At 38.0% G+C, this 10,419-nt stretch overlaps 1 pseudogene; it reads right to left on the bottom strand.

Annotated features, from left to right (window-relative positions):
- The window catches only part of LOC107653239 (SH3 and cysteine-rich domain-containing protein 3-like), a 41,650-nt pseudogene that overhangs the window by 20,912 nt on the left and 10,319 nt on the right, over window positions 1-10,419 (bottom strand).

Here is a 10,419-nt window from a genome sequence, read left to right as displayed (position 1 = left end):
TACGTCACCCCGCCCGTGACGTCTCGCCCATCCATTGGACTGATTACACATGTGATTCAGAGCGTGGTCATGCTGAAGGCATTCCCAAAGCATTTCGACGCAGCGTCTCGTTCCCTTCGGTGAACCATGGTTGCATGCGTAACCTGGAGACGTTTTTTATGAATCTTTGCAAATCGCCTTTGTTAATAATGTGCTAGTTAGCAATCTTCCATGGCTAAATGCGGCTAAAGTTTACAGTCTCAGAGAACTGCTCGCCACCCCACAGAAGAGAGGGGCGGGGTGGACATAATTCAGTTAAATTTGCATTTAAAGGGACATGCACCAAAATGGCTCGCTGTGAACAGAGCTGTTTTTGATAGGGTAAAAAGGGTGTTGTTTTACACTACCATTGAGACATTTTAACAAAAGTATGTAATAGACTTTTCATGAAGACCCTACAGAATCATATCAACTTGTGGAAAATGGGCATCTGATGTCCCCTTTAAATAGCACACCTTTTCCACAGCAAACCACACATTTTGAGGTACCTTTCATGCTGTGCTGTATTTAGAGTTGTGTTTCAACCCCTAACCCATCACTATGAGCAATAGTAATAGTGATAGTGATATGTGGCTTAGCAAGCACCTCTAATGACTGCTAAAAACTACCCAAGTTGCAACAAGCACCAAGACAAACTGAAGAGCACACACACACACACACACACACACACATACATTTAAACTCGAAATTAAATAATAATATTAAATATTCTGGACACAATCAGCGTCAGCACAAGAAAGTATATAAAGTCTGTGTAAAGTTGACAAACCAGCCCATGCAACTTTTAAATCTATAAAAGGTAAATGCAAATGTTTCTTGGTTTGACACAGCATGAACACTAGTGGAGCAGCCTTTTACCTTGTCATTTGTTGCTGTTTTGTCTTTCTTGTCTCCATCTTGCTTTCCTAAAGGATAAAGTGTGCCCATTCAAAATATCTTTTTGGAATTAATGAATATAAAAAGCCAGTATAAACTGATTAAAATGCAAATTGTCTTCTTTTTCCTCTCAAAATACCAGAATTAGCAGGCATATTGTCAGGTGAAAAAGATCAGTAAGCAGTTAAGCTGGTGATAATACATTGCAGTTTTTTTGGCTCAATTGGTAGGGTATTCTCTTTTATAGTAACTCAGTGTTTGTTGATTGCACAATGGGAACACATCAGTGGTCACATGCTCTGAAGTCCTACAGAATCACAACAGTTCTTTTGTACAGTTCAATGGTACACATTGCCCATAAGGAGCTATGTCATCATAGCCCACTAAGCGCAGGCTTTGCATCATCATGGCAGATCCTTCAATGCCCAGATGGTCTCAGCCCATTATTCCTATGACTAACTGGAAGGTTCTACCTCTTTCATGTGATTTACTGTTGGTGAAAGTATGCTCAATATGGATGTTGCCTGTTTGGAAGTTTGTTGCACCAGGGCTGTGTTGGAGGGATCTGATTGCCTGCGCTGCAAACTTAGAAATGCTCAATTCTGTGCTCTGATGTTAGCACCACTTGACATCTGGGAGGTCACTACATAAGCAGAGTTGAAATTTGAGCATTTGGGCTTCAAGCTCTTTAGACTGTGTGTTGCTTACCTGTTGAGTTCACTCAAAGGTCCCTGTTTCCAAGCCCCGAAGCACATGTTGTGTTTTCTTATGGGCTAGAGGACAAATGGGAATATGGTATGTCTATGATGGAGTTAGAATATGTGGAGTTCACTGGAGGTCAGGCCAGGGGCGTAATTTCCACTGGGGACAGGGGGGACATGTCCCCGCCCACTTTTCAAAATCACGTTTGTGTCCCCCCCACTTTCAAATTCGTTTGTTATGATTTTTTTAACCGCAAGCCGTCATCGTCACGGACACGGAGGAGCAGGACACAGACACGCGCGTCCGCGTCCAGGAACGTCTTGTGCACTCTAAAAATAGCTCAATGAATGTTTGGGTATCACGGTTGTGGCACAGTCAGCGATGAAACGCCAGAAGCAGCAACAGATGACTTTAATGTCATCATGGATGAAAAGAAAGAAAGAAAGGAGATGCGAGTTGGTTGATTCAGTAAATTAGCTCAGGTCAGGATAATCATATTTTCTGTCTACACCTGTTAATGTTTGCCTATGTTGACTGAGCTAACGTTAACATACACTGTTGCTAGGTAACTTCAGACTGTTGTTAGCTAAATATTTAATGTAGAACAGTGCTTCCCGAACTGGGGTAGGTGAGGCGACAGAAGGGGTACGCGAACAAAATGCTGAGTTTTGCGGTGTTTCGTGAACGAATCGTTCGCGAAAGTCATTGATTCAATGATTCATTTATAAATACAGCCACTTGCTTAGTTACTGAATGAACAAATGACTCGATGACTCACGCATTAAGACAGTGACTTACCGCCACCTACTGGCGGTTTTAGTATTTAAAAGAATCACTTTTCACTTTTTTATCATCATTGCATAATTAATCTATTGAATTTTTATTTTTTTTTAAACATTAATATTCTATTTATAAAGATAAAAAATGCATTGGAAAGTCAATTTAGGGGACAAATATTGTCCTTAAATGGAAAAGGTGCAGTCTAAGTGGAAAAGAGGGGGTACGCAGAAATGCCCCAGGGGGTACTCCACTCTAAAAAGTCTGGGAACCACTGATGTAGAACATTCTGTCCTGTGCAACAAGTGATTTATTTTATATTTTCAGGTACAGCGGTTAGTTTGAAATAAAAGTTTGTTTAACAGTGGAAATTGAGTCTCACATTATTTAAACATTATTCAAAACATTAATGGTGAACATTTTCGACTTTATAAAATGATTCTCTCAAGTCTTGGCATTCGGCCCCTATTAAACAATAAAGAAAGTAAGACATATTTTTCTTATACATAGTTTAGTAGCCTACTATTCTTTTTGGCAGAATTGATCATTAATCAACTTAATTATTTCCTGAATTTTGTATCACCATAGTCCCTAAATGTATGTAAATGCAGGAAATGGGATTCAAATCGAACGTTAACATACACTGTTGCTAGGTAACTTCAGACTGTTGTTAGCTAAATATTTAATGTAGAACAGTGCTTCCCGAACTGGGGTAGGTGAGGCGACAGAAGGGGTACGCGAACAAAATGCTGAGTTTTGCGGTGTTTCGTGAACGAATCGTTCGCGAAAGTCATTGATTCAATGATTAATTTATAAATACAGCCACTTGCTTAGTTACTGAATGAACAAATGACTCGATGACTCACGCATTAAGACAATGACTTACCGCCACCTACTGGCGCTTTTAGTATTTAAAAGAATCACTTTTCACTTTTCCTACTATTCTTTTTGGCAGAATTGATCATTAATCAACTTAATTATTTCCTGGATTTTGTATCACCATAGTCCCTAAATGTATGTAAATGCAGGAAATGGGATTCGAAAACATTTTCCCCCATTTTGTGTCCCCCCCACTTCTCAAACCAAACTTACACTCTTGGGTCAGGCTGAAGCCAAACTTTAACCCCACAGTGATTCTCACTAAGCTGCTTGGGATCACCTCCCATGCATTGGAAAATGGCACCGGGACTGGATGGATGAGACCCCAACTGAAGAATAAAAGTCCATTTTAGATTATTGTTTTCTGGCAGATGACTCTGCTTTCACACCTTGCTGGCTGATTGCCTTTTCCTCAGATTTCCATCAAGAGGTGTAGAGATAAGGCCAGACAAGAAGACAATTGTGTCCTATCTGAAACATTAGTGGGGAATGCGATCATGGCCCATTCTAACATTGGCATGAAACTGGAATCAAATACAGTTTGGAGTTATTCTGGAGGAAATTTGACATAGTGAAAGTAGATTTGTTTGCTTTTAATGAAACAGCACATTATCCACTATGGTTCACCCAGTTGCACTGATATCCCTGGGTATCAATGTGCTATTAGACCAATGCCCAGTGGCAGGTCTAGCTATCTGTGATGTCTCTCAGCTGCTTTGGTCTGTTACAGTGACTTATTTAAGACATACTGCTGCTGCACATACTGCTGCTGCACAAATAGCATATAAAATAACCCGTAGCAGATCTATACAGGTGGAGCTGGGGAAGGTGGAGGGTTTCAGAGAAAATCTGAAAGCACGCTGCAGGAATCTCTAGTGAATGCTAGCCAGCCATATAAATGCAAGGCAGTAAGCTCATTGGTTGCATATGCAGCATGAACCAATCAGCTTGTGCCAAGTCGTTTAACTCTCTGAATATCATCAGTTACATTAACAACCCGTCAGTCTGCGCCATCTAGAGTTTTAAAAATAGAACAAGTAAATAAGGAATAAAAATATATAAATTGACAATTGTATGTGCAGGTATATTACAATAGACAGTTGTATATTACAATAGACAATTAGAACAATAATGTTTGCATTGTATGAACACATCATTGCTAAAGGCATGGCTCGTTCCAAGATGGTCTTGAGCAGGACACTATAGTGACTATATTTAAATGCAGTTGTCTGCTTTTATATTAATTGTGTCCGAATTAAAATTCGCAACATAGAAATGCTGTGCATGCTGCTGCTGAGAAAAATCTCGATGGGTGAATGCCTAAGCAAGCTGCTGCTACTGCACAAGAGACTGAACTGCTGAGAGATCCATAAATTAGGCATAAGTAGCTAGGCGCATGCCTATTTTACTCTAACATGGTGTCTACGCCAGACGCGAGCAGCACAACATGACAAAGTCAATAGACCCGTTACGATAGGTAAAGCTGTCCGCAATGTATGCAGTGCGATACGGCCAATGCAACAAAACCTCTGCTACTGCTGCTATGATAATATTCAGTAGATGCTGTTGCTGTTAATGATATTCACAATGTTGTAGTAGGAATTTACTGTGCGAGCTGTTCCGGTTGTAATATTTAATCAGAATTTACGAAGCATAATCTACTGCTGCTGCACGAAACCTGCTGTAAGCCCCCCATGATTTACCTCCAAATTTTCCCTCCATGATTTATCACTAAAATTTCATGCAACTAAAGCACTTTCTGCTGCTGCTGCTATATTAGCAAAATAATATGACTTGCTATGCATGCTGCTGCTAATATTATTTCTAATCTTGCATCTGAATTTGCTATGCATTCTATAAAATTTGCTAACATTGCGATCTGAATAGCTATGCATACTGGCTACGGCACAAAAGTACTTAGAATTGCTACTGCCCCTTTATAAATAACTAAAAACAGCCAATTAAAGCTTATTTCGCTTTGAAGAGTTCTATAAACTCTGTTGAATTGAATAGCAAAGTATTAAAATGCCTATTTCACCTAAAAAGTTCACTACCATCCAAGCGTTATCTTATCACTGAAATTGGTCCCACTTTATAGTAAGTGGCCTTAACTACTATGTACTTACATTTAAATTAATAATTTGGTACAATGCACTTATTGTGTACATACATGTTTTTACATTGTACTTATATTTTAAAAATTGCATGCATGTAATTACATCTGTAATTAATTTCTGTAATTACATTTATAATTACACTGTTGACCCATCCCTTACACCTTAACCCACCCTTAAACCTACCCATACCACCAAACCTGTCACTAACCTTACCCCTATCCCACCTCAATAGCAGCAAAAGTGTTTTGCAATACAATATAAACACAATAAGTACATTGTACTTTTTTTTGATGTAAGTACATAGTAGTTAAGGCCACTTAATATAAAGTGGGACCCTGAAATTTCATGCAACTAAATGTATTTTCTGTTGCCGCTGCTATACACTCTAAAAAAATGGTGCTATATAGCACTAAAAGTGGTTCTTTGGCTTATAATCATAGGGGAACCACTTTTAGTGCTATTTAGCACCTATTTTCACAGGTGCTATATAGCACCTTTGTCAAATGGTGCCATGTAGAACCATAAGAGGTGCCATATAGCCCTTTGTCAAATGGTGCCATGTACAACCATAAGACGTGCCATATAGCACTTTTTCTCAACAATGGTGCACCAATCATAACTCATCCATGGCTCCCAGCATGCTTTGCGACATGAATAAATTATGCAGCTGCATTGTCTTAGTATTTTCTTTTATTCTTACTATTTGCTTTTATTTTTGTTGTGACTTTTTACTGCCCTGTTTTGTGATGTTCAAAAATCATATAAAAATTATCAGACTATTTTGTCACCATTGCTGAGATTCACATGCTGATTCTTGATGTCTATGAGTGACAGAATTGAAACCTCTGTATAACCCATAATTCTAAATGTGGTTTATACAATTTTCTCACATTGGCACGTAGTATTGTAGAACTGCAATAATATAAAACTCATAAAAGAACTACAGATTTTGATAAAATGCAACCAGAGACTCATGTTTAACAAGTCAAGGGTCAAGAGGCAACTAAAGCAAACACTATTCACCAAAACGGTAAGTTGAAAAAAAAAAAAAACATTTAAACCTTAATTGTCAATAAAGAACTTCTGTTTTATATACTCCAGAAATAAAGTCTAACTGGTTAGTAACGTGTGAAGTTGGTGTTGCTGTTTGTGGAGAGGTCCTTTTTTTCTGGGGTCAAAGGTCTCATGTGGGGGCCCTGGAATATTTCCTTATGGGGGCCTTGGGGGCAAAAAAAATTTGTATCTTCAAGAAATAGACTGTATTTTAATGTTGTTTTAACCCTTTCCCCAAATAAACTAAGAGACTAAGAGACAGTTAAAGAACTTTTAAAGAACTATACAGGGGCTTACAGGTTTTACACTGCTATTAATAATTCGCTAATAATACAATCTGATTCTATGGATACTGCTGCTACACTCTGTGAAAGTACTAGAATTGCTGTAGCCCATCCATGCATTATCACTGAAATTTCATGCAACTAAAGTGCTTTCTGCTGCCCCTGCTATATTAGCAATAATAATTAGTTGCTATGCAGACTGCTGCTAATATTATTTCTAACATTGCATATGAATTTGCTATGCCATTCTGCTGCTATTAAATTCGCTAAAATTTGTGATCTGAATAGCTATGCATACTGCTGCTACAGCTGCACGAATGTACTTAGAATTACTAAGAGTCTTTATTAAACAATGAAACGCAAACAAATAATGCCTATTTCGCTTTGAAGAATTCACAAAATCTCTGTACGCCCTGTTAAATAAACAAAGTAATAAAAGCCTATTTCAATTTTAAAGAGTTACTTACCCCATGTGTTATCACTGAAATTTCATGCAACCAGATACTTTCTGCTGCTACTGCTATAAACAACAGTGATAATTTTACTTGATTTGCTATGCATACTGCTATTAACAGTCGTTTTAACTCTCTGAATATCATCAGTTACATTAACAACCTGTCAGCCTGCGCCATCTAGAGTTTCATGACTGAACTATAAATATATATATATATATATATATATATATACAAAGCCTATTCGAATTTGGAACAATGTATTATATGGACAATTAAATCCAGCCCATACAAATATGTATGTGAAAAGAATATAATGCATTAAACACTGAAACGACATATACACGTATATGGAGAAAGAAAATGAATGACATATAAAGTGACAAGAGCAAAAATCAGATAACGAATGTACAAACAACAATTAAATGAATAACAGTGGCGGTGGAATCTAAACTAATTAATTATGGTATATAGACAGCAGAGAAGAGGAGAAGGTTATCATGCAGGTTCCCCAGCTGTCCAGACATTGGAAGAAGAACCAAGCAGTTTTATATGGGTAAATGTGGCAACTTTGCCTGTTGAACTTGATGTCAAATGTGCATGGGGAAATTTTTCACCTCACATGCTCCTCAAATTAAATTCTCAATCTCGTGGATTCCTAATGCCATGACTGCATTTTACCTGCGGAATTTCGCCATACATAGAACAAAAAATTTAACTTACCCTCACCAGCCTCTTCATCCTCTTTCGGATGTTGAGCTTCCTCCTCCTCCATCATCATCATCATCATCATCATCATCTTAAGAAAAGATTCATTATATTCTTCATAACAGGAAGACCTCAGGTACATGTTTGATAATTCCTGACAGCAGAATGTGACCGCTTACATTCTTTTTGTCCTCAGAACCTTTCTTTCTCTCTTTATTGGCCATAATTACACCCACTCTCAGTGTTTCAAACACCGGATCAGTACGGTTCTGCTGACCTATGCAAATGCAGTTTCAATTCTATAATTATTTTGTGTTCAGTTTATTTTGTACACATTTTAGCGTTCAGTCCTTTTAACGGCATTTTATGTCACAATCTTCAAACATTATAAAATATAGACTTTATTTTATCAGAACTAGGCTCACCATACACAACAGCCTAAACATGACTTCACAAGGAACATAGGAAACACAAGGACTATATATACACACAGGTTGAAAAGACTAACAAGAAACAGGTGCACACAATCAAGAAGTAACAAAGGGAAGCCTGAACAGAGACCAGAACTGCACATGAAAAGATGACATAAACCATGGCATAAAACATACTTGATTGGATTATTTAGTCACACTTTATTAAGGCATAATTTTCACTATTAACTACAACTTTGCCTCATTAAACACCTAATTTGCAGCACATTAATAGATAGTAAGGTAGTTAAGTTTGGGTATGGGGTTGGACAGTGTTGGGGAGTAACTAGTTACATGTAACAGCGTTACATAATTTAATTACAAAATAAATGTAACAGTAATTCGTTACAGTTACTGAGAAAAAATGGGTACTTAAATTAGAGTTACTTATGAAAATGTTAAAGATTACAAATAGGGTTACATCTGAATATTTTCTTTAAAAACCTAGGATAGGTTAAATAATATTAATTTGTTGCTTTGTCTGTTTTTGATTTGCACTATGCCTTGTGCTAAGGCCGTTTATTAAAGTGGTGCTATTCTGATGATTTTGATTGGTTCTCTGGTTTGAATTTGCGGCGCACCACGTCTGCCAATTACGTTAATCCACATTGCCACTAAAAAGCTTTAGGCTACTACAACCTGTCTGAGAGTTGCCACCATGGTGAGTGATAAAAATGCATTTCAGTGCTGGAAATTTAAAAATAATTTCATCCTGAAATCCGATAAGGGCGCAAATATAGCAGTTCAGTGCAAAGTTTGTTTGCCAGCTGTTAAAATGCTTTCGACATCAAAGGCTTCAATGTCGAACCTGAGGAAGCATCTGCAGGTATGCAACCTAGCCTTTCTTTATTTTATAAAAACATATCGTTTTTGTCGTTAATGTGAGTGTACAGAAATAAAAACAGACCCTTTAGTTTCTAATGATATATTATTCGTTTCTGTATAATAAAAAGTGACAGAGTAGTTTAAGTCGATTTACTGTAGCTGCAAACTTATGTGGAAAAAATCCACCAAAACGCGCCAGCGCGTTCATTGACCCCATAGTGTATTCAATACCTATATTCAAAACATTTATAACAAATTAGCTAGTCTGCTAGCTACCTTTACCAGACACACTTCTATTTATGAACCCTTTGACAGAAAATATATAGCTCACATTTTTCCTCCTTGAATAAGGTTGGTAAGGTCAGATCTGATGTAACTCACAAAGTCATAGAGTTGTGAAATTCAGGGCACCAACAGACTCCCCTGCCCAAAGCAATTTTACCACTAAGTTAATCCATTTTAATTTTGATTGTCGTTTTTAAAATCAGTATTTAGACTACTGCGTGATTTTCAACTGAAAAGTGACTTATGATTTGAATGATGACAATCTGCTGCAGTTTCATTTCGTTTCACCCTTAACCCATCTCTTTTAGAGAACTACAGACCGGTTTCCCTTCTTCCTATCATTGCAAAAACACTTGAACAAGCTGTGTTCAACCAAGTCTCTGCCTTTCTCACACAAAACAACCTCCTCGACAGCAACCAGTCTGGTTTCAGAAGTGGACATTCAACCGAGACTGCCTTGCTTTCAGTTGTTGAAGCCCTAAGACTGGCAAGAGCAGATTCCAAATCTTCAATACTTATCTTGCTGGATCTGTCCGCTGCTTTTGACACGGTTAACCACCAGATCCTCCTGTCAACCCTATTGGCAAAGGGCATCTAAGGAACCACACTCCAGTGGTTTGAGTCTAATCTCTCAGAGAGGTCCTTCAAGATATCTTGGAGAGGTGAGGTGTCCAAGTCACAACATCTAACTACTAGGGTGCCTCAGGGATCAGTTCTTGGACCACTGCTCTTCTCTGTCTACATGGCATTACTAGGTTCTGTCATTCAGAAACATGGCTTTTCATATCACTGCTATGCTGATGACACTCAACTCTACCTCTCATTCCATCCTGATGATCCGACGATAGCTGTTCGCATCTCAGCTTTTCTAACAGACATTTCTTGCTGGATGAAGGACCATCACCTTCAACTCAACCTTGCCAAGACAGAACTGCTTGTGGTTCCAGCAAAC

Source organism: Sinocyclocheilus anshuiensis, unplaced genomic scaffold, assembly GCF_001515605.1.
Source record: "Sinocyclocheilus anshuiensis isolate Anshui unplaced genomic scaffold, SAMN03320099.WGS_v1.1 scaffold323, whole genome shotgun sequence".
Taxonomy (NCBI): Eukaryota; Metazoa; Chordata; class Actinopteri; order Cypriniformes; family Cyprinidae; genus Sinocyclocheilus; species Sinocyclocheilus anshuiensis.
This window is presented reverse-complemented; position numbering and strand designations above follow the sequence as displayed.